The following is a 26,186-nucleotide window of genomic DNA, read 5'->3' as shown; positions in this document are numbered from 1 at the left end:
CATGGGAAACATTTTAGTAGCTTTGCATTATTTCCATATGTATTTTCATTTGCATTGTGATCCTCAGAATACCTTACAATAATACGCCTTCTGATTATACTCCATGCATGAAAACTGACACACCGGGTACTTTATAAAAGCGCGACAGCTAACCTGATTGCTGTGTAGTGTTGAATTGCTATTTGCCCATTTACATGAGGTTCCTGGTAAACTAAACCTCATCCCAACATATTCACTAAACAGATCAAGTCCATATATTTTGAAGAAGAACAGAGGCCCTGTTGTTTATTCGGTGTCGTTCAGACACACACCCACGCACACACACACACACATACAAATAGCCTGGGTCCTTCGCTTGCTATTTTACATCAGTAATTGTCCTCCCCTTCTTCTTCCCGCCCCCGTCCCTTGGGCATTAACAGACATGATCAAAAGGTTGGGCATAGTGTGACTTTGCAAAACGACCTCTTCGGTTTTCCATTTACATATTGTGGTCTACATGACTTGTATTTCCAGTAGGAGTGTTGATATTTTAGATTCTTAGATGACACATCATATTGCTGCTACCATCAGATTTAGCAGACTGTAAGCCACTGGAAAGTTAGTGGCCTAATCCTGAACAATTGTTATCATGTGCTTACCGCATACACAAAACACACTCTGTAAATAATGTATTGTCTGATCAGTGCAGCCAGACACAAAGCATTAACAATGCTGCAAAAACAATCTCAAATAGAAGATAACTATATCATATCACTTCATCTTTTCAATAAAAGATTTCTGAATCATCTTCAAAAAGTCCCACTGTCCATTGGTGGGTGGTCATTGCCTCTCTGAACACCTGCCTTACTTTCAAGATAATAAAATTTCTTTGGGAAGAGCATCTAATCCCTCTCTCATGCACTCTTCCAGTCTCTCGCATGTGGTTGGTTTTCAGTCTTAGAGCACAGTTTCTTTCCAATGCCTTTTCAAGGTTTCACGATTTCCGTCCCTCAATTCCATTCTCTCCTCCTCTTCTTGGGGTGTCTTCTGCATACACAGACAATCCCTCTTTATGTGTCTGTCATCCTGCTTTTCCCTAATTTCTCTATCCCACACACTCTTTCTGCTCCTCTGTCTGAAGTTTATTCACCACTTTGTGCTACAATTTCCTATTCCTCCTTGTTGTCCTGTCTATCTATTCTGTGCATCTCTCACCCCTATCTAACCACCATACCACACAATTCCACAACACAAATCGACTCCACACCACACATTTCCACTCCACACAAATCCACAACTAACATTTCCAAAACACATACATTCATACCAAACCAAAACACGCGGGAAAATACATTGTCATTTACAACGCCAATGGCTCTAACACTCGCAAATGTGAGATCTGTTGGCATTTCCAATGCTTATTAAACCATATTGCTTAGGTTTTGTAAGGATATTAGCAATGGACATTGAAATGGGTCCCTTCCAGGCACTGAAGTCATGTCCTTAACTATTCAGGCAACAACAGTAATTGATTTCTGAATAATAAGTGTAAAAGCGTTACGGTAGCCATGTTGTTCCTGCATGCATTTTACATGCTTTACTTAATATTCCATTGCCTATGAGTGTTTGCTTTTTCCAGGATGTTGTTACTTTTTTTTTTCAGGCAGCCTATTAGTCTTGTCTCCCCTCCCTCATTACCAATTTCCCATTTTCTAGTTCTCTTGCACCGCAAGGCCATATGAATGGGAACAGTGCTATGCAAATATGACCACTCCACTGCAAAGAAAAAAACAAAAGTAAACATTATCAACGCCAATATCTCTAACCTTCATAAGTGCACCACACATGCTTGCTTTAAATTGGCCTGGACTTGGCCCTTTTTGCAGGGTTATCCCCAAAACATTTAGCCTTCCTCCTGTATTTTTTCTGACCTGTTTTTGCTGGTGTTAGGACTCTAACTAAAAGAACAAATAATGGAAAGAATGCTGAATAATGCAAACATTGACCCGCAGTCACAAATATCTGGGTTTAATCCATTGTTCTTTTGCTCACTCTGCCACCCCAGTTCGAACCCGAGCATATGCAAATAAGTCTTGACCCTGGTCCTCAAATGAACAGTCCAGTATGAACTCCAGGCCAGGCCCTCCCCGGACCGGAAACAAGCATCCTGGGACTGGTTTTGGGGTATTGCCGTGAAATCAGTACGACAATGCTTGTTTCTGGTCCTGGGAGGGCCAGGCAGTTTGAGCTGGATTGTTTGCTTAGAGAGCAGGGTCAAGACTGATTTGCACATGGCTGGGTCTTAAACTGGAATGGCATAGTGTGCAAAAAAATATGAATTTAGCCCCAGCTCTCTGTACTGGGGGTGAATGTTTGACATGGTTTTCAGCATTCCATCTATCAATTGTTCTTTTTGCATTTGTCACCCTACGTGGAAAGGATATGCCCAGATGTGGGTCCCGTGCTCACCATGCCACTGGAGTCAAGCTAGCCTGGCTGATATGGGGTTATACCCTGAAACCAATCCCAGAATGCTTGTTTCTGGTCCAGTGAGGATCTAGCCTTGAGTTTGGGATGGATTATTCCCATGGGGAGCAGGGTCAAGACTGATTTACACATGGCTGGGTCTAAACAGGAATGGCATTGTGTGCAAATCAATTATGGATTTAGCCCCAGATCTCTGTACTAGAGGGCAAATGTTTAAAAATGTACTAGCATTCCGTCCATCAATTGTTTTTTTCGGATTTATGACTCTGGGCACTTTACCACAGCTGATCAGTGCTAAAGTGCAAGTGATCTCTGTCTAAATTTTATTGGTGATTGGTTTATCCAAGGATCACTTATTTGATTTACTAGAAAGCCCCTAGTACAGTTCATCTGGCATGCCCAAGACCTGTAACTCAAACGACACTAGTGGGCCTGCAGCACTGATTGTGCCACCCACATGAGGAGCCCTGCAAACATGTCTCAGGCCTGCCCCTGCAGTGTCTGTTTGTGCAGATTTAAAACTGACATTTCAACCTGGCAAGTGCACTGACTTGCCAGGCACAAACCTTCACATTTACTACATGTAAGTCACCCCTAAAGTAGGCCCGACAGCCCCATAGGCAGGGTACCATATATTTAAATGTAGGACATGTACTGGTTGTAGTGTTTTAAATGTCCTAATAGTGAAATACTGCTAGTTTTGTTTTTCACTATTGCGAGAACTATCTCTCTCATAGGATAACATGGAAATTGCCTTGAAATATCTTTTAAGTGTATTCCCCCATTGGGAACAGATGGAGATTTGGAGTTTTGGATCTCTGCACTCACAATCTAAAAACACGTCTTTTGGTGAATTTGTTTTTTGAATTAATAGTTTGAAAATGCCACTTTTAGAAAGTGGGCATTTTCTAACTTAACTATTCTTTGCCTCTGCATGTCGGAAGAATACACGTCTCAGTTGGCCGACAGTTGAACTCTTGTGCATTCTCTCTAGAAAGTCACACAAAGAGAGCTGAGGTGTGCCTTGCATATCCTGATAGGCCATCACCAGGGTAATGGGCCTTCTTGAGCTAGAGTGGTGGGAGGAGTTGTCACTGACACCTGAATTGGGCTGTGCCTGTCCTCAATAAAAGCCTTCTCCACCCCTCTGTAGTGTGTCTGAAGCCAGGCCAGGGAAAGGCAGGGCTTGTGCACTCCAAAGACTTTCCTTTGAAGTTGCCTACTTCAAAGGCAGAAAGGGTATACATATTGGACCTCTGACGCCCCAAAATCAGAACACTTCTGGACTGAAGACATTCTGTCAGGAAGAAGAGCTTCATGCTGTAGGGGGGACTGCCACCCTACCTATTGCTTTGCTGTGCTGGCCTGCTGCTTGCTGCTTTTGCCCTGGGAGTGAGAGAACGGGAAACATCCTTTACAATGCAACTTTTACCACGCAGTGCCTTTACGACGCAACTTTTAGAACGCAAACCATTACAACGCATTGCGCTGGGGTGCGCTCTAGGATAGGGAATAGGTTTAATTTACTATCCAACACCTTCCCTACTATCCACGGGGACTGGAGTTGGAATAGTAAATTAAACTATTCACTATCCAGCGCCCCAAAGCACTATTTGTTGTAAAGGCATGCGTTGTAAAAACAGCGTTGTAAAGGCATGCGTGGTAAAAGCATGCGTTGTAATGTCATACAACCGAGAGAACTGGACTTTACTTTCTACATACTGCTTTCAAGGTTCTCCAAGGGCTTGTGTATGCTTGCCTCCTGTTAAGAAGTCTCAGGGCCATCAAAGAATTCACCTTCCAGTGCCTGGGCTCTTATGCTAGGTGGCTTCAGTTACCAAGTGGTACCAAATCCAGCTCCTAGGCCCCTGGAAGTATGACCTGAGTATCCTCAGGAGGAAATCCACGCATCGACTCCCAGCATCTGTTTTATTGATGTACCGCTGCAAAAGACTGACGCAGCACCTGCCTCATGACTGTGGAATAGACATAGTGCCTGCTTTCCCACCGTCAATTCAATGCAGGGCATCTGGATTTTCGATGCATCATGCGTCAATTCAGATACTTCATTGACGCTGCACCGCAGTGAGGAACCAAGGCAGCTGGACCAGAGATTGACACATCACCTCCCCTGACAGTAAGGAACTTATGCATTAAGGAACTGATGCATCACTTCCCTGCCTAGCAGTAAGGAACAGACACATCACCTCCCCTGGCAGTAAGGAACCGATGCATCACCTCCCCTCTGGAGTAAGGAACTGATGCATCACTTTGCTTGTCTGGCGCCTCCCCCCTCCCCCCCCCCTCCCTGCACCTGGCACAGTCTTTGATTTTTGGTGCATCTAAGGTACTATGTGCTAAAAGAAATGCATCCATTGATTTTCATGGACTAAACTTGCTTAATCTTTTGAAAGAGATATTTTGACTTGTGTATGTTGGATTTTTCAAATTTTGGTCTTTTTTTAATTCAGATTAATATTGGCTATTTTTCTAAGCTTGTGTGGACTCCTTTTGTAGTGTTTTCACTGTGTTACTGTGTGTGTATGTGCAAATGCTTTACACATTGACTCAGAGATACGCCTGACTGTTTGTGCTGAGCTCCCAAATTGGAGAACAGGGCTATCTTAGCTGTGTGACTCCCTTACCCTGACTAAAATGAGGGTCCCTACTTGGACAGGGTGCACACCACTGCCAACTAGAGACCCCATTTCTAATATTGGTGGTCAGTGGTGAGAATAGGATTTGTGTTTTTACTTTGCATACAGTGATATGTGTACACTATTTCCATATTGCAGACCATTGCGCTTTTCTCTCTCTGTTTTTGTAACTCTTAAGTTTTTTTCCACAGTCATGTCTCAGTCTGGAGAGCCATCAGCAGTACTTGCAGACTTGATTTTTGAGCAGGCGAGGTCGGAGACCTATATGGTGCCTCAGCTTAAAATGTACTGCAGGAAGTTCAAGTGTTCTCTTAAAGGCCTCACTGGAAAGGAGTAGCTGCAAGAGGCTCTGAGGGCCTGGCTGGCAAGGATTGAGGCTGGAAAGCACCCATGATGTTGTGGAGAAGGAGGAACAGAGTCCACTTCTGGGATCGCTGGAGGAGCCAGTATCGCCAATGGGGCAGGGGCCTGACTGAATGTGAAAGAGGCCCCTCCAGAGCTGGCTGCAGTGTGTGTTTTAAAGAGCTGGAGAAAAGGCAGAAAGCCAGAAAGCTCAATTTGGAGATGGCAAAATGCGAAGTGGAGATGGAGAGAAAGAGATGGAAGGTGAAGAGTAGGGAAATGATTTTAGCTTATGAGCTGAGCATGAGAGAACTGGGGTTGGAAGTCTGTAGAGCTGAGTCCAGCTCAGATGATGGCAGTGAAAATACCATGTCTAGTACAGAAGAAAAGGACCACATACCCAGAGACTTGGTGTCTGACTTCAAGGAGATGGATGACATACACCAGGGGTTCAGGCATATGAGGTAGCTTCAGAGGTGCACAGGGTCCTTGAGGAGGATGGCATGGGGATTCATATTCCTTGTGGTGAGAGGAACACTCTACTCGCTCTAGACCCCCATGGTAGAAGGCCCGATTAAGGAAGGATGGAGACACCCCAGAAGAGTGTGGTTTGAGTTTCAGGGTCATTCAGATCCTGTCTTACCAGTTTTGGGTGGGTGATGTGGGGTACTTTTTGAAGGCACTAGATGGTTGGGTGAAGGTTAGTATGGTGAACACATGTGAAGAGCTGGACAATTTGATTGCTGGAGGGCATATCTTTAGTCATGGTTTTCCAGAGCTATGCCAACATCCGGTGGAGTGTGAGTTCTTTGACCCCAGGGAGATTGCACCGCCTCTCAGCGGATGCCAGGGTCTTTGAATAGGCATTTGGGAGTAATCCTAAGGAGAGTGTCTTGGGTTTTCTCCCTCATGGTGAGGGGGAGGGTTGCAGGAACCCAGACAGGTCCCAGTGTAGTAGAGGATGAGAAGGGTCCCATAGACACTTCCAATAGTAGGAAGAAGGGTGGGAGTGGGCAGAAACCCATTGTTAGACCTGTCTGGATTTTTTGCGTAGTCCCTCCTGATTATTCTTTATTTTGTTCCCTTTTTGCCCCTCATACCCTTACTATTTTTGTGTCTACTACTTTTTTATAGGTGTTGGTCAAGGGGATAGGTGTTCTTTCTTCCCCCCATAATCTTTTACCTCAGGCCCAGAGGCCTGTTCTGACAGGAAAGTTGGAACCACACAAAATGGTGGCTTCCAACTGCCCCAACTGTCGCACTCAGAACTTGGCCATAGCCTAACATAGGGCATTCCAGAACCTTCTGGTCCATGCTGGACCATTGAAGGGCAGCCTATAAAAGGCGGAATGCAGGGCAGCCATTTTGTCTACCTGTGGAAGTCAGCTGGAGGACAGGCTGTAGCTGAGGGTGGGAAGAGGTTAGACTTAGGGTTGACCTCCTGGACTGGGAAGCTACCTTATTGGTCCAACCCACTACTCCCCTGTTGGTTACTTGTCCTGGCCCCGCTGTGGGAAGTTACTGGAGACCCTGGGCGCCTAGCTTGCCCCTTTTCTAAATAATATAGGGGAAGTCTATAGGAGAAGGAGACTGCAGCGCTGCGGAGCGCAGTCCTCTGCCCAGTTGGAGGGACTTGTGAGAAGTGTGCCTTTATCCTCAACCTCTGTCCAGAGCCTGGTAATTGTGCTAGACTGTCCCCTTGTTCATCATTCCCTGGAGCGTCACCTCTCACCTGCTGTGGAGCTGTGGCCAGGAGAGATCGGCGCCGGATTGTGACTGGGACAGCACCGCCTCGGCCGGGTCTGGGACCCCTGAGGCACCGTTCGCGCATTAGACTAGCCCACCCCGGGATCCACTGAGGCTGAGGAACCTTGCGAGGCTTCCTCTTGTGAGCGGGACCCGGGGGGCGCCTTCCGCGCTTCTGTGTATGACCGAGTGACAACCGGTTGTCAAGGGAAAGCCCGGTGAGACGCTTCTAGTCGGCGCCTTCGCGCATGCCTGGTTGTGGCTGTATTCCCCGGAAGGAGGGGCAGAGGAGTAGGCAGGCCCAGGAGTGAAGTGTCGGCTCTACGAGCGAGCGCAGAGGGAGGCGGCGCCAGCCGAGCGCTACAGCGCATGCCCGCGGAGGAAGTGTTCTTGACGACCGGCGCTGAGGAGAGGCGCCACCGGTCTCTAGGGAGCGCCGAGTGATCTGCTCTTTCCCTCCTGCTCGAGCGCCACACTGAGGAGCTGGCCCGAGCAGGGAGGGAGTGGTTAGAGGCCCGAGAGGGGCTGGTGAAGCCTCGTGTAATTTGCCCCGGTTGTCCTCCGCTCGAGAGCCCCACTGAGGAGTCGGCCCGAGCGGGGGAGTAAGCATTGTGGAGCCTTCTGAGCTCTGAGGGCCTCTCCAGCTGCAATTCCCCGACCCCCTTCGTTTGCTGTTCCCCTTGTGAGCCTGAAGCAGGACGATCCCAGCTTCGAGTATCAAGTAAGGAGGTAGACACGTGGGGGAGTGACTTCAACTCAATTAACTGGTGCCATAAATTGAGATTCTGGCCCCTTGAGTACAGCGCCCAAGAGGAATCCCTGACCAGGTTTTAGGGGAAGCTGAATTAAGGGGTATTTACCAATTTCATCCTTGATAAGATAAGGAGGAGAACTGTAAAGTTGTTCATTTAAAGGATACTGTTTACCTGGGCTAAAATAAGGGCTGATCTTGCCAATGGTTAAAGTAATGTTGTACTGAGAGATGCATTTGAGTAAGCAATGTACAATAAATGCACCACTGAGCTATTGAGGTATAAGAATTACCTGCCAGTTTTGGTTAAAGAGATCTAACTATATATGTAAGGTACTGTAAATGCGGGTTGTTAAAATGATTTAGAACTTAAAAGTGGAGTTAATGTTTCCATGACAAATTGAAGTGCTTAAACTGTACATTTTGAAACTGAAGAGAAAAGTATATTATTTTTATAAAGCAGTACTTATTTTCCTATACTTTGGTGTAGTGTTGTTTTTGTGTGCTATTGCGTGGATTTACTTTTGGGAGGTCTGCAACCTTAACACTGTGCCTCTGAAATATATGCCTTGCCCTAGGCCAGGCTACCCCAGGTTCTAACATTTGGTGCCTAGCGGTGGGATACTGACTTGGTTGCAGCTACTCACTAGTAATTCAACGCAATACACTGACCTACACCAGGAGTTTTCTCCTTGCGGCCCTCCTAATTTGAATTTTGTTTTTTCTAAATTTATTTCTGGTGGTGGGTGGAGGTTAACCTCAGGTCATTTCTTGGTTTTCTCCTGTGAGTGATTTTATTCCATGGCAAAGATGGAGTTGAATTTTAAAGAGCTGGAAGCCAATACTGTGGCCCAACTCAGAGATTGGTGTCAGCATCAAGGGGTATTTTTTAATAAAGGTGCCAAGAAAGGAGAGTTGCTGACAAGCATAAGGGCATGGGTGGAAGCTCATTTAAGGGAGGAACCAGAAACTGAAGAGGGTGACGGGGATACTGTCACTGAGGCTGCATTGTTAAACCAAGTGGGAGGTGGGAATCTGCTGACAGGTCCCAGGATACATTCCAGGGCAAGCAGCAGCGTCTCAGACAGGGGTTTAACTAAAGCCGAGCTAGAAGATAGGAGGGAGGAGAGGAGAATGAAGTTGGAATTAGCTAGGATGGATATGGAAAGGGAGGAAAGGAGGTTAGCTCATGAGCGAACCATCAAGGAGATGGACCTACAAGCCGTACTAAGAAGGTCTCCCAATCCTGATAATGGTGGACAGCAAGCTGACCGATCCCCGGAAGCTTGCAGAGGAGGCGGACACTTGGGCAAGTACCCGGGTGTCCTCCAAGGGGACTGGAGGGGATTCTCAAAAAGCCGGACAGGGCGCCCCCCAGAAGAAAGAGGGAGGGGATAAAAAGAAGGAGTTCTCCAAAGGTCCCCAAAATAATTTCCAAGGTAAGGGAGCAGGTTTCACCCCTAGGGCAAACCCGCCCAGAAACCCTAATCCTGGTCAAAGCCAGCAGCCAAGGGTTCTCCACTGTTTTGAATGTGGTGGTGTTGGACATTATAAGGAAGATGTCAAATGCCCAAAGAGACCACCCCCTCCCACCGGAGGAAAGTCACCGGGAGTAGCTAGTGTAGCGCTCGGGGAGGAGTTGCCCTTAGATAAGGGGGGTGAGTGGGCGGGTGTCACCTTAGTGTCCCTGGGAGAGCGGGAGATGGTACCAAAGATCCAGGTGCCCCCAAATACTACAAAGTATGGGCAATGGGTTACCATCAATGGCCAAAGAGGGGAGGCTCTGAGAGATACAGGAGCCAGTATGACTATGGTGAGAAGTCAACTGGTGTCTCCAGAGCAGGTTGTTCCTAATGTACTCCACCCCGCCGCGATGGCTGACGGCAGAATGGGCCACTATCCAGTGGCTGAGGTTCCCTTTGAGTGGGAAGGGGTTGCAGGTTCACTTCGAGTTGCCGTAAGCCCTGCCGTGCCAGTTGATTGTCTGTTGGGGAATGACATGGAGCACAACACTTGGAGAGAGGTGGAATACCGGACGCATTCTGCGATGCTGGGTACACCTGACTGGGCCTGTGTAAGCACACGGTCTGCGACTGCCCGGAGAGGGAGTTCGCCTGGGTTGGAGCCTGGAACAATGGCCCAACCCGCTGCCAAAAAGGGACAGAATCGGAGACAGGGACAGCCTGCTTCGGCTTCCACGCCCCATGTGACAGATCGGCCACCTGCGGTGGTAGGCCAGGAGTCCATGGAGGGGGGAGTAGACTCTCTGGAGGATTTACCCATCCCTGCTGAATGGCATGTGGAGGGAGGTCCTACCAGAGAGGAATTCTGTAAGGGGCAGAGGGAGTGCCCTACCCTTGAGGGACTGAGGCGTCAGGCTGAAGCCCAGGCAGCAGGTGATGCTACGGGACACCACCATATTTACTGGGAGGATGGCCTCCTCTACAGTGAACCTAAGGTACCTCTACCTGGCTCATCAAGGGCCTTGGTGGTCCCGCAGCAATACCGAGCCTTTCTGCTGGAATTGGCTCATGCGATACCACTGGCAGGACACTTAGGCCAGGACAAGACCTTTGCACGGCTTGTTCTCCACTTTTACTGGCCTCAGATGAAAGCTTTGGAGGGTTGGGTCAAGGGCAGCGAGGTAAAAGACTATGAGGGGCTGTACAATCTATTTTTGAAAGAACACCTCCTCGAGAAATGTTTTCCCGAGTTGCGCCAACACCTGGTGGATCATGCCACACGGTACCCAGAGGCCATCCCTCTGAGGACTGTTACTGCACCTGTGGTGGCTAGGGCCCTGATGGGAATCTTTACCCGGGTAGGATTTCCCAAGGAGGTTGTGTCTGACAGGGAGACCAACTTCCTGTCAGCTTACATGCGGACGATGTGGAAGGAGTGTGGAGTGACCTACCGGTTCACCACTCCTTATCACCCCCAGTCCAATGGACTGGTTGAGAGGTTTAATAAGACCCTGAAGGGCATGATAAGAAGTCTGCCAGAGAGCTTACGGAGGAAGTGGGACGTTCTCCTACCTTGCTTGCTGTTCTCTTACAGAGAGGTGCCGCAGAAGGGAGTGGGCTTCAGCCCTTTTGAATTGTTGTATGGGCACCCTGTGCGTGGGCCTCTCAGCCTGGTGAAGGATGGATGGGAGAAGTCTCCCAGAAAACCTCCCCAGGATGTGGTGAGCTACATGTTGGCCTTCAGAAGCCAGATGGCCAAGTTGTGGAAGCAGGCTGCTGACAACTTGGAGGCCAGTCAGGCAGTCATGAAGGAATGGTACGACCAAAATGCTCACCCGGTGGAGTTGGAGCCTGGCCAGAAAGTATGGGTGATGGAACCTGGAGAGCTAAGTGCCCTTCAGGATCGTTGGACAGGCCCATTTGAGGTGTTGGAGAAGAAGGGTAAGGCCACCTACTTGGTGGATCTTAAGATCCCGCGGCAGCCCTTACGGGTGCTGCATGCCAATCGCCTCAAACCCCACCATGAGAGGCCAGAGGTCATCCTGATGTTGGTGACTGATGGTGCTGAGGAAGCAGAAAGCGAGCCTCTCCCAGACCTCTTTTCATGTCAAGAGAAGGATGGGTCGGTGGAGGGAGTGATTCTCTCCCCGTCTCTCACTCCTGAGCAACGAGAGGATTGTCGCCAGGTATTGGGGCAGTACTCTTCGCTGTTCTCCCTTGTCCCGGGAAGAACCCATCTGTGTACCCATGATGTGGACACAGGAGACAGCCCCCCAGTGAAATCCAAGACCTACAGGCTGTCGGACAAGGTGAAGGCTAGCATCCATGGCGAAGTTGCCAAGATGTTGGAACTAGGGGTGATAGAACCGTCCAGCAGCCCTTGGTCCAGTCCGGTGGTGCTAGTCCCAAAAGCCGCCCCACCGGGCACCACACCAGAACTGAGGTTCTGTGTGGATTACCGAGGACTGAACTCAGTTACCAAGACTGATGCTCATCCAATCCCCAGGGCGGATGAGTTAATTGACCGGCTAGGAGCTGCCCAATACCTAAGTACCTTTGACCTCACTTCAGGGTACTGGCAGATCTCCTTGACAGATGGAGCAAGGGAAAGGTCAGCCTTCTCCACGCCTGAGGGACACTTCCAGTTCTGTGTGATGCCCTTTGGGCTCAAGAACGCCCCTGCCACATTTCAGCGACTGGTGAACCAGGTCCTCTCTGGAATGGAGGGTTTCTCGGCTGCTTACCTGGATGACATTGCTGTCTTCAGTAGCAGTTGGGAGGACCACTTGCAACATTTGCAAGCAGTTCTTCAGGCGCTGAAACAAGCTGGATTGACCATCAAAGCCAGCAAATGCCAGATTGGGCAGGGGTCGGTTGTGTACCTTGGACACTTGGTGGGGAGGGGGTCAGTGCAGCCCCTGCAGGCGAAGATTGAGGCAATCATGGCCTGGGAACCCCCCAAGACACAGACTGAGGTCCGAGCTTTCCTGGGCCTCACAGGTTACTACCGTCGCTTTGTGAAGGGGTATGGCACTATTGTAGCGCCCCTCACAGAGCTCACCTCTAGGAAACAACCTCGACGGGTAGTTTGGACAAAGGCTTGTCAGCAAGCCTTTGAAAAGTTGAAGCAGGCAATGTGTGAAGCACCGGTCCTGAAGGCTCCCGATTTCTCCAAGGAGTTCATTGTTCAAACAGATGCATCCGAACATGGCATTGGGGCAGTGTTATCGCAACTAAATGAAGAGGGCCTGGATCAGCCTGTAGTATTCTTATCCCGGAGACTGCTTCCCCGGGAACGGAAGTGGAGTGCAATTGAGAGGGAAGCTTTTGTGGTGGTGTGGGCTCTGAAGAAGCTGCGGCCATACCTCTTTGGCTCGCACTTCCTGGTTCAGACTGACCACCGCCCCCTTCGTTGGCTGATGCAAATGAAGGGGGAAAATCCCAAGCTGTTGAGGTGGTCCATCTCCCTACAGGGAATGGACTTCCGGGTGGAACATCGGCCTGGAGTGGACCACGCCAATGCAGACGGTCTCTCCAGGTATTTCCGCCTTAGTGAAGAGGACTCCCAAGGGGTTGGGTAGTTCTCCCCACTTTCAGCTGGGGGGGACGCGTGTTAGACCTGTCTGGATTTTTTGCGTAGTCCCTCCTCATTATTCTTTATTTTGTTCCCTTTTTGCCCCTCATACCCTTACTATTTTTGTGTTGTTGAAAATTAGTACGTTATGGTGAACATTATCTGCGCCATCTTGCCTCTTCCCCTGATGCCACACTTTTGTCGTGCGCGCCCGCCATTTTTTTAAGATGCCCCGATCAGAACGAACCCTTTTGCATGCCGCTGGCCCCTGACATAGCCCTTCGCCTTCACTAAGCCTGCACGCTGACCACCCCCTGCTTGCACCTGCCTTGAGTCATAAACCCCTCTTCGGCGCTGCTCTGCCCCAGGCCCTCATCCTGACACCCCCCTGCTTCCCTTTCATGATCTCCGGCCCTTAGATGCAAACCCCCTTCTTCCCCGTGTGCCCGTTTTGTCTTCCCCGTTCCCAGGCCGACACCCAGCTCTGCCGATACCATTCCTTGCCCCTCCCCGTACAATAGAAAGTTTCCCCCATCAAAGGATCCCCGGGTTGATCAAAGCCCCCACTCCATGAGATCCGATCAAACCCCCCACATTCCGTGAATCGGCGGAATATCCAGCTGCGTGATACTCATCACCTGTTGTGACTAGGGTGGGGACTTCAACTGTAAATGTGTGTGGGAACGGGCCCAAAGGGGAGTTCCGGGAATGTCTTTTCCATACATCAAAGCTTTAACATGAATGTGTAATCTACAATAAAGTCATAAAACAGTGTATAAGAGGCCAGGCCTCAGAAATGTATCCAGAAAACCTCAGAACGATACCTTCTGCCGGTTTTGTTGTGTTCTCCTCCGGAGAGAATAAAAACCTTGTTTCCTGCTTTCCAGTCTCCAGCGCCTGCCTCTTCATTGATTAAATAACTAGAGGGTCACAGAGGCAATACCGCCGGGCAAATATCGATTGTCCCCGACCCGACTCAGGTTTTAACAATTGGCGTCCCAAGCGTGGGGCCCATCAGCGACTCGTGGATCCAGTGGGAGAGGTCCCGACGACAGAGTGAACGACTGCAACGATCGGGAGAGCTCTTGCCCAATAGACCCTCGTCTGGCAGCCGATCATCCGAACTTCACTAGTTCCGAACAGACCTCTCTCGAGTGATCTACGGTCCTGACTGGGGACCATCAGGAGTGCCGTGAGAAATACGAGAAAAAGAGGACGATCGGGCGCTGGATTCGGAAGACAAGAAACTGTCCACATGGTCCGGGTAAGGTCGTGTAATCACGACAAGTTGCGAAATGATTGCTTGATTGTTTGATTGTTTAAAAATACTAGTATTGCTCTTTATTTATTTGGAGATTCACTGTCTACAAACGGAGAAACAACGGGCTCTCTCTTTGCAAGCAGTGGAGGATAGGTAGGGCAGCAGCCGTGCTTATTTTTTTCTCCCCCACTCAATAATTACTTGAAACTGAACTGTTGTTCGCAAAACTATTGTTTCCTGGAGATTCCCTGTCTGCAAACAGGGAAGAGACCACCCTTTTTGCAGATAGTGAAAAGGGTAGGTAACGCAGATCTTTGCGGACCTACTCATTCTCCCCATTGTTATTTATTGGTCTTTTTGTTATTTTTTGATCCATGAGGTATTCACTGCCTGCAAACAACGTTGAATAGAAATATTCTGTCCAGTCTTTGCACCTAGTGATAAGATAGGCAGTGCTGACTTTTTAGTCCCTCGTTACGAGCCGTCATGTCTGTCTTCTCCCCACTGATTAATAGCCTGTTTAGCCCGGACCGTGTATTAGAGGTGGACCATATAGCTCCACTAGAAGGCACCCCTAATAAGGACATGTTCATAAACTATGGATTAGTCACCATAGCCTATAATAAATTGTGGCACAGGTATACCGAAGAGAGTCAAGACAAACAGTGGCCACTGGCAGGATCCTTTGACCTTGATAAAATAGAAACGTTAGAAATAGCCCTTCGAAATAATAAGACAACGCCAATTATGCTCGACAGTCTCGGTATGTGGCGCAGAGAGGCTATGCAACGACAGAGAAAAGACGAGGACAAACCAAGTAGAGAAATATACCGACAGGACAACCCCAGGACACCGCTACCCACAACTTACCCCCCGACACTATGCAAAAGACGACCAGACTTAGGGCCAGACCAATGCGCTTTTTGTAGGTATGTCGGACACTGGAAAGCCCAATGCCCGACTCTACTGAGCGTGAGTAAAGGCAAAGGGCCGACAGGAACGACAGACCGGCAGTACGAGAAAAAGCGCGAGACAAAGAAGAACCCGACTTACATAGACAGACCAGACAGAACCACCACGTTCGATTATGCCCGATGGCACAGATTTCGCCAGGACAATTTCAGCGGCATGCTCAAGTTCTCCTAGGTCGGGCAACGTCAAGACGGGAACCCAGCCTCGTTTCAAATTCGCAGACGGAAAGAGATAATTATGACCAATAACTGTTTTATATTCGTCTTGGGTCTTTGTATGTCGTACTTGTACTGTCCCCCGTCTGAGTTTGTGTGTATGTAATGTACAAATCTGCGTCATCCCTCTACACGTGTTTCCGTGTTACTCAACCTCTGTTAGCAGAAGCTTAGCATAAAAGCAACCTGGAAAGAAAGAAATGGTAAAACAAAATCCGTAGACCATTAATGAACTTGAACTTTTAATTTAGCACAACAAACAAGGAATATTAACGGTAAACTGTAGAAAATGAAAGTCAAACAGAACATTCGCCCCCCCCCATTCTGGAACCTTCCAAAGTAGGGCAGGGTTACGGCTACGCCCAACCAACGGCAACCCATATAAGGCGGGCCCGGCCGCCAACTCTTGGTCAGGAAATCTTAACGTATGGGGGAGCCGGAGGAGAGGCAGGAGCCAGCAGCCCGGGCAGTTGTAGGTAGTCCCGCCACATGTCTCCTCAGCCAGCCGCAACGGGCCTGGATAGACTTAAGTAGTCCCGCCACATGTCCAGAGAAGAACGAGGCACCTCTTTCTTTCCCCTTCCGTAACAGCCGCAGCAGCTCTGGACGGCGGGATGTCCTGCACGTACCTCCACAACAATTTGTCCAAGTTGGGCTGGGAGGGAGAGGCGACGCGGACGAGCCTCTCCCACCTCCACCGATAGGAGGTCTCCCAGCCCCCGGCCCGACGCCGAACACCCCCAGTCAGGCGATGGTGCCAATACTTCCACAGCACCGAACACACCATGGTGGCACCCCAGTACTTGCGCAGCACCGAACGTGCAATGGTGGCCATATTTTCGGAACACCGAACCTGCAATGACTGCACTGATACTCGTGCCGCGCCGAATGCGCGCCACAGGTGGCCATACTCCCACAGCACTGAGCACAGGACTTGGGGAACACCGGATGTGGAGAGACCTTCATGCGGGGCGATGAAAAGGAGCGGCATGGAGTGCACGGGGAGAAGGAGACGATGCGGACGAGTCTCCCTCGCCCCCCCCCCCCAGGTGGGGGCATCACAGCTGCACCCCAGCTGAACGTCCCGCTTTCACACAACAGGGACCTCTTCCTTTCACTCCGAAGGATCTCTCCCACTCTTGCAAACTCGACGAGAGTGGCCCCTGTAGGGCCTCAAAATGGCGTCTGGGTCCGCTGGAAGGCGGGCCCCGGCCACTAGAGTAACTTTGACCAGCAATATAACTCGAACATTTGCCCCCTGGAGCACGAGCCCCCATCTCCGACAGCATCTCCGCAGCCTTGAAGATCCTACAAAGGTCCCCGGCGGAACCTTCGGCCTTTGCAGGCTTCCGGTAAGGGACGGCTGCCTTGATCGCCAACGAAACAAACATGACATTGCCACTCCTTCTGTTAGCATGAATTCTAGAACTGCCGAAAAGGACTCTGGTCCAAACTGCCAGTAATGGGAAACATTTCCCCCTGATGCTGCTTCCGGACTGAGCCGGCCCCGCCCAAAATGGCGCTGGTATCAATCGGAACTTACGAACACCTCGTGGTGTTCCTTCGCACTAATATAAACTTGATGTTCTGAGATTTTATATGATCCTTTGTACACTTGGCTAGAAAAGACAAGGAGAACTCACTCGACGAACAGTATGAAAGGATCCCCGTTACAAATGTTGATTACAAATGTACAATGTATTATATTTTTATAACTGATGTAAACCTCATTTACGACGCACACGTACGGTATGCATATAGGAAATCTGATTACAACTATTATGATTATGCTTCTAAATTATGAAAATAAATGCCCCCCGAACCCCCAGCCAATTAATAGACGTTTTAGTTTCTTACAAATGAATGAGTAAAACTTTCCGATGTTTTTATTGCTGCGAACGACACCCCCCACTGTACGCACTTTAGCCATTGCCACGACCGGCCAAATACGACCGCACCCTCATAATCCACATGCTGAAATGATTTTGCAAAATAAAGTTTTTGAAACTATGGACGGGTATTGCATGCTTTATTTTAAAAATGTGGGATCGGTGGGAAAGTTCTTTTCTGTGCACCCTACTCTGCTCTCTCTTTAAGGTTAAAAGAAGATGGTTGCCCAGCCCTGGAGGACGGATCGGATCGACAACGCGACACTCCGCCTTCAAAGTACGCGACTGACCCATGAACTCTCGCGCAGAGGAAGACCTTGACTTCCAAGGATGGGTAAAACGAACGGCGTAAATGAGGGAATGTAAAAGGAGGGTGAAATGAAATAATGTAAATGTTATAAAGTACAACGTTCCAAAGTATCAGGGAACGGAGCTGACCCAAGAACCGAAGAACCTTAGAACGCCACAGCGTTGAAAGAGGTTTAAGGATCCCGATAGTGAGATACATCCTTTGACTAGATACCTCGCACTAAGCACCTCTGGTTTCCTTTTTACGTTTCCCCGCACACGACCTATATGGACACACTACCCCCCTCGACTCCAGAAACCATATCCCCGGGGACCCTGCCCCGAGGAGGAAAGACGAGTAAGAGGTAAGTAAAGAACTTATGAATCCATGTATTTGAATATGCGCGAATGCTGTCTCCCCCACCCCCTTTTTCCCTCCCTCTGCAGGTTACATCAGAGATTACAGCCGAGGTGTGACGAAGATCTGAAGCCTTGCCATGTCTAATACACGAAGCGGACTAGCGCCGCAAGGTGGTGTCTAAGCACGCCTGCAAACTACTCACGTATCGAACAAACCCGAAAAATTAGCACAACCTGATAAAAAGTGATCACCCTTAAACCAGACCGGACGAATGAACCCATGTCACGTATGATGCGAAACTATGAGGGAATGTGTGTGTGTGACTGAGGCGTTGACCCAACTGGTCGAAGGACCGAGAATGCGAGAAAGTGCGACAAAATGGTACCTCCTTTCTTCTTTCCTTTTTCTCAAGGCACGTCCCCTCTACCCTGTCTAATGCTCAAACTGCATGATTACAAGATTCTAACGCAGACCCGTGAATGCCCTTTACTGTGTAATGCACTAAATAGCCTTTCTTGAATACACTGCCACCCTCTCTGTTGCACGTGTACTATTTAGCCTGCCGTTGCGCTCTCTCTCTCTCTCTCTCTCTCTCTCTCTCTCTCTCTCTCTCTCTCTCTCTCTCTCTCTCTCCCTCTATTTTTGCACTCCCACTCTTCCGAGTGATTAGCCCCGAAATTGGCAGACTGCCACCCCTAGCACACCACCTAATTGGCTTCAAATACCGTCAGTATTTGCACAAAAACTTGTCTTTAATACAATCACCCTGAGGCCGCGTCATTACCTCTCCTTTTCCGCTAGAAGTCAATGAACCGAGGTTGGGCCGTAAGGGAAAGGACAGGTAAGACGACAGAGGTTCCCTAATCTGACCCGAAATAAGGGAACTACATGTCAACGGCTCCTATGGTATAAAACAAGGACCTCAGAATACGCGACCCTCCCCTCCCCGAATTGTCGCAATACCCAAACCGGAAAAATGATCACCCCTGTTACCTCCCCTGTATCAGCCGCCCAAAACTGGAATTATGAAACTACCCCTCATTTCCGGTTGTGAGAGATGGGTCGATTTATGCCCTTACCACAAGTTTCCTATGTCCCTGGTTGTTTCCCATAAAACCCCTGTCCTTCCTAATTAAGTAATCGGGCTGTAAAAGGTTACGTAGGATCCAGAATGATGTTTTACAAGGTTAACAGACTAGTCCAAGGTAAAGAAATCATCGAAATAAACCCCGTAGTAGTTGAAAAGCAGGATGCATCGATAGAAAGGAAATGTTTAGCCATGATCGTCTCTCAGCAAAATACCTGTGTAGTACCATGTTGACGACTCACAGTACCCTTTGTAAATGTAAAACTCTAGAGAACGGCATATCTTTGCCAGGTTCGTCTCACGAGGGTGGGTCCCCATCAGATGAACTGTCGTGACTGTAATAAATAATTGTAAAGGAAAGTCATAGTAAATCCAACAGGCCCGTCACCGGTCATTCATATGCCAGTTGTGAACACTAATATAACGGGCATTTTCATTCTTTGCCTGGAGCTGGGAGAGAAATAGACTTTTTGATTATCTTCATCTGCAAATTCTCTAAAGACTGTCTTTTCAAACTTGTTTAAGGGTACTGCTGTTGGAGGAGAGAAGGACCGGATGTGGGAGCACGAGGCCTGACTGCAGACTAAGGAACACCTGCGACATTAGCCAAGGCGAGACCACGACAGAAAAGAGCTGCAGGACGAGGCACTGTTTTCGACAACATGAGAAGAAAGGGTCGACCTGATGCCCCTGCTCGATGTCCAGTGTTTGTCGACAAGTCCCCGCTCTCTGAATTCGGTCACACGCCCGCCTATTTGAAGTCTCTCGTTCCCCTAGTTTGTTCCTAATTTGGCCTTGCTCCATCCCCCTTTTCCTCTGACCTACCCTATGGACTGTTTTGTACGCTCTTCTTCCATCTGAACTTTCTGACAATCACCTCAAAGGACACAGGGCGAAAAGGACCTTTCCGACCAGAAACGCGAGGAAAGGGTCGTGCCCTGCAACGCAGAACTTAGAACAGAGCTGGACTTGTAGCTCCACCGCCGGTGCTCAACAGCGCCAACGAAAGGCAACAAAGAATGATGAGAACTCGTTAAACTTCGAACATTTGACATCCCCAATCGCCGTTTCTACTAGACCTCATTTCTCTCCCAGCCGCCATTGTATTGATCATGCTCCAATCCGAACCTGATATATATGTAATAACCTGCCAGTATGAAATATACTTGCTGCTCTCGCTACAGAATCGTTTTTGCATTGCATTCCTATGACTTTCCTGCTAAACAAATTGATCAAAGTTTATCAAATAGGCTCACCTCCTAAAAACTAGAAATGTTAAAATGTATTGTTTACAACTCTTTTCATCTAGGGTTCCTACCGTTTTCTTTCTCATGCCCACCACAATAGAACCGAGTAGAAAATGAGCCAGCAAGATGTCTTGAATATGTTAAAGGGAGGACTGTTGAAAATTAGTACGTTATGGTGAACATTATCTGCGCCATCTTGCCTCTTCCCCTGATGCCACACTTTTGTCGTGCGCGCCCGCCATTTTTTTAAGATGCCCCGATCAGAACGAACCCTTTTGCATGCCGCTGGCCCCTGACATAGCCCTTCGCCTTCACTAAGCCTGCACGCTGACCACCCCCTGCTTGCACCTGCCTTGAGTCATAAACCCCTCTTCGGCGCTGCTCTGCCCCAGGCCCTCATCCTGTTCCCAGCGCGACACCCCCCTGCTTCCCTTTCATGATCTCCGGCCCTTAGATGCAAACCCCCTTCTTCCCCGTGTGCCCGTTTTGTCTTCCCCGTTCCCAGGCCGACACCCAGCTCTGCCGATACCATTCCTTGCCCCTCCCCGTACAATAGAAAGTTTCCCCCATCAAAGGATCCCCGGGTTGATCAAAGCCCCCACTCCATGAGATCCGATCAAACCCCCCACATTCCGTGAATCGGCGGAATATCCAGCTGCGTGATACTCATCACCTGTTGTGACTAGGGTGGGGACTTCAACTGTAAATGTGTGTGGGAACGGGCCCAAAGGGGAGTTCCGGGAATGTCTTTTCCATACATCAAAGCTTTAACATGAATGTGTAATCTACAATAAAGTCATAAAACAGTGTATAAGAGGCCAGGCCTCAGAAATGTATCCAGAACACCTCAGAACGATACCTTCTGCCGGTTTTGTTGTGTTCTCCTCCGGAGAGAATAAAAACCTTGTTTCCTGCTTTCCAGTCTCCAGCGCCTGCCTCTTCATTGATTAAATAACTAGAGGGTCACAGAGGCAATACCGCCGGGCAAATATCGATTGTCCCCGACCCGACTCAGGTTTTAACAGTGTCTACTACTTTTTTATAGGTGTTGGTCAAGGGGATAGGTGTTCTTTCTTCCCCCCATAATCTTTTACCTCAGGCCCAGAAGCCTGTTCTGACAGGAAAGTTGGAACCACACAAAATGGTGGCTTCCAACTGCCCCAACTGTCGCACTCAGAACTTGGCCATAGCCTAACATAGGGCATTCCAGAACCTTCTGGTCCATGCTGGACCATTGAAGGGCAGCCTATAAAAGGCGGAATGCAGGGCAGCCATTTTGTCTACCTGTGGAAGTCAGCTGGAGGACAGGCTGTAGCTGAGGGTGGGAAGAGGTTAGACTTAGGGTTGACCTCCTGGACTGGGAAGCTACCTTATTGGTCCAACCCACTACTCCCCTGTTGGTTACTTGTCCTGGCCCCGCTGTGGGAAGTTACTGGAGACCCTGGGCGCCTAGCTTGCCCCTTTTCTAAATAATATAGGGGAAGTCTATAGGAGAAGGAGACTGCAGCGCTGCGGAGCGCAGTCCTCTGCCCAGTTGGAGGGACTTGTGAGAAGTGTGCCTTTATCCTCAACCTCTGTCCAGAGCCTGGTAATTGTGCTAGACTGTCCCCTTGTTCATCATTCCCTGGAGCGTCACCTCTCACCTGCTGTGGAGCTGTGGCCAGGAGAGATCGGCGCCGGATTGTGACTGGGACAGCACCGCCTCGGCCGGGTCTGGGACCCCTGAGGCACCGTTCGCGCATTAGACTAGCCCACCCCGGGATCCACTGAGGCTGAGGAACCTTGCGAGGCTTCCTCTTGTGAGCGGGACCCCGGGGGCGCCTTCCGCGCTTCTGTGTATGACCGAGTGACAACCGGTTGTCAAGGGAAAGCCCGGTGAGACGCTTCTAGTCGGCGCCTTCGCGCATGCCTGGTTGTGGCTGTATTCCCCGGAAGGAGGGGCAGAGGAGTAGGCAGGCCCAGGAGTGAAGTGTCGGCTCTACGAGCGAGTGCAGAGGGAGGCGGCGCAAGCCGAGCGCTACAGCGCATGCCCGCGGAGGAAGTGTTCTTGACGACCGGCGCTGAGGAGAGGCGCCACCGGTCTCTAGGGAGCGCCGAGTGATCTGCTCTTTCCCTCCTGCTCGAGCGCCACACTGAGGAGCTGGCCCGAGCAGGGAGGGAGTGGTTAGAGGCCCGAGAGGGGCTGGTGAAGCCTCGTGTAATTTGCCCCGGTTGTCCTCCGCTCGAGAGCCCCACTGAGGAGTCGGCCCGAGCGGAGGAGTGAGCATTGTGGAGCCTTCTGAGCTCTGAGGGCCTCTCCAGCTGCAATTCCCCGACCCCCTTCGTTTGCTGTTCCCCTTGTGAGCCTGAAGCAGGACGATCCCAGCTTCGAGTATCAAGTAAGGAGGTAGACACATGGGGGAGTGACTTCAACTCAATTAACTGGTGCCATAAATTGAGATTCTGGCCCCTTGAGTACAGCGCCCAGGAGGAATCCCTGACCAGGTTTTAGGGGAAGCTGAATTAAGTGGTATTTACCAATTTCATCCTTGATAAGATAAGGAGGAGAACTGTAAAGTTGTTCATTTAAAGGATACTGTTTACCTGGGCTAAAATAAGGGCTGATCTTGCCAATGGTTAAAGTAATGTTGTACTGAGAGATGCATTTGAGTAAGCAATGTACAATAAATGCACCACGGAGCTATTGAGGTATAAGAATTACCTGCCAGTTTTGGTTAAAGAGATCTAACTATATATGTAAGGTACTGTAAATGCGGGTTGTTAAAATGATTTAGAACTTAAAAGTGGAGTTAATGTTTCCATGACAAATTGAAGTGCTTAAACTGTACATTTTGAAACTGAAGAGAAAAGTATATTATTTTTATAAAGCAGTACTTATTTTCCTATGCTTTGGTGTAGTGTTGTTTTTGTGTGCTATTGCGTGGATTTACTTTTGGGAGGTCTGCAACCTTAACACTGTGCCTCTGAAATATATGTCTTGCCCTAGGCCAGGCTACCCCAGGTTCTAACACCCATGGTATCCTATTTCTAGCCCTAGTGATTGGATTGCTCTCAGAGGAGGCACAGGTAGGGGGACCTGCTCTGTACCAGGAGACCATCCACTGACGGAAGTCCCATTATGTCAGGTGAACTTGTGGAGGGGGCAGCTCTCACAAGTGTTCCACCAGTTCTAGTGTCTGGTAGAACTACTCCAGAGAGGAGGGTACAGAAGTCCAAATGGATTGGTTAAAGGGGGGACAGTCCCCAGTGGGCAGATCAGCAGGTCAGGGGTTGCCAGCTCTGAGGTCAGAGCACCCCAGGGATCATTCTGGTGATGCCACCTCTGGCTTGGGAGTGCTCCGTGCATAGTCAGATGGGAAGGGGGCAGGAGACTATTGCCAGACAGACTCTTGCACAACAATTACAATAAGTGTTTCCTTTGGGGGGTTTGTTGTATTGCCTTGGACATCCTGGATTGCGGGGCACATGCTCAGCCTGAGGGTATAGACCCTGGTTTGGGGGACCAGTTGCAGAATGGCACCACTGAACTGTGGGAAAATTGTGTAGGACTTCTGACACAAGTGACCTAACAGTTCAGGAGTCTGGGGGTACATCTCCACAGCGGAAGGATACCACCCTGGAACAAGATGGATGGAGAGTGGACACAGGGTGCCAGTCACATGGGGCTACCAACACGATTCTTGGAGAGGCCTGGACGACCTAATGCCTGGCTCTCATCACTGACAGCTGTCAGTGGCCAATGTGGGTTGCTGTCCTCATGGACAGAGTTGCCCTTGGGTTGGGGACAGTAATCACACCTCAAGGTGGAATGGGCTACACCACTGTGTTGGCCATGGTAGTACTGCCTGCCTTCTGCGATAAGTAAGATTAGGTCCTGCACAGATGGGAACCACAGGTGCCTACTCTGACTAGAGTGAGGGCCGCTACTTGGACAGGCTGCAAACCACTGTCAACTAGAGACCTCATTTCTAACAATATTCAATGCGTATTATGCCCTAAATCACTGACATGCATTACATTACCGTTTTAAAGTTAAGCATTTTAACTTTAAAATGATAATGTAATAAATGTAGTTTATATATATTTGCGCCCATGTGCCTGCTGCCCACTCGCTCTTCATAGCTGGCAGCCGCCACTGTTCAGTACACCAGCTTGTGCATTGAATATACGTGTCACTAAGTAGAGGTGTATATGGTACTTACACTGCCTATAAACCAGTCCTCTCAGGAAGTTGAGGAAAAGGGTAATAGAGAACAGGAAAACGGGGATGGAGCATAGAAAGAAAAGGAACCGGTTAAGACACATGACGAAGGTGTTGAAAGAAGAAATACAAGCACTTTAATGAGGACAGTGAATCTAGGACAGCGAGAAACATATATCAAGTACGTGAGTAAGGCCAGCCTCAGAGGGTAAGTATTTACAGGGCATCAACTTGCCCATTTCCAAAGCAGTGGAACTCCTTTTGGAGGTACTTTTCTGCTCACTGGATGAAATAACATTTGTAACGGGTACATTTTCAGAAGGAAAAGGTGAGGGTTTAATGTTGTGTCTGGGGCCCATCAGAAGCCCTCTCATAAACAAACATATGTTGTTCAATATCGAGCACTTCTCTGCCGTACAGTAAGTGCATGTTTGAAGTGCTCGGCACAGTAGGCGCTTAGCGAATGGGGATGTCGCACAGCGTCTCAGATGGATTGCACTCTTCCGTCAGGCACTCAGAACTGATGAAGGGTGAGAACAACCAGACTGACAGGAAATGTGGGTTGTACATTGTATCTGTCATACAGCTCGCTGTGGGTGGCACCACGGCTGTCAATCATCCCTCGACCAGAGAATGCTTTCAGAAAACAGCAGCAGGGTGTCAGGATAAACAGCAACTTCGCTGCCTAGTACTCCTCCGCCTCATCTTTGCCTACAGTGCTCTGCATTTAATCATGTGTCCAGGTCCCTATTAAAATCCTTGACATTTCTGCTAAACAGGTGTTCACTGTTTAAAATTTTTCTGAAACTAAAAAAAACTTAAAAAGAGTAAACTGGCCATTACTGACATTGGCACGAATTACAAACACTTCACCGAACAAGTTATTTTAATGCAAGTAGCAAGTCAAAGCTAAGCTTTGCAGGTCAGTTCTGAATGATCATTCAAGCTATACAGAGAACCTTGCTTTATGACTATGTTACCTATGATCATACTCAGGATAACTGTTATTGGTCTTTTTTACTGGGTTTTGGAAATTGATTCCATATCTGTCAACGGCAAATTAAGTAAATATACCACAAAAAGAATATGTTTAATGGTAAGCAAAATTGCATTATGGTCCAGATGTACACAATGTTATTAAAAATCGATTGATGGGTGGACAGAAAAAAGACAAAACAAAATAATGACAAGATGGATGAGAGATAGCCATGTGCACAGAATTCGTTCAGAACATTTATGTTAGTGAACACCAAGTGGAAGATATAGCTGTAAACTACTAATTTAGGGACCACATTATTATCAAGGAGTATATCCTATCTATTTTATTGGGCTACAGATTAGTGGCTTCCTTAATTGTCCATCAATTGTGGAATTGTTAAACTTTAGATTGATAATAATTGTTATTGATTGTTTATTAGAAGGTGTTGGATGTTACAGCATCAGTTTTAATAATTAAAAGATTTGACATATACTGCTTATGGTGCAAAACTCAGCTGTTTATTCATCAAACTAAATTCACACTTGTATGTTTATTCACACGTATATTTACGACTACATATGGGTGTAAGTCTATGCTTTTTTGGTATTCATCATTTCTGAGTGAAGATTTAAACCGAAGAGTAGAATTACATGTCTCCATCCCACACATCAGAGTGAAGAAATG

Source organism: Lissotriton helveticus, chromosome 4_1 (genome assembly GCF_964261635.1).
Source record: "Lissotriton helveticus chromosome 4_1, aLisHel1.1, whole genome shotgun sequence".
Classification (NCBI taxonomy): Eukaryota; Metazoa; Chordata; class Amphibia; order Caudata; family Salamandridae; genus Lissotriton; species Lissotriton helveticus.
The sequence above is the reverse complement of the archived record's forward strand: the minus strand, read 5'-3'. Positions refer to the sequence as shown.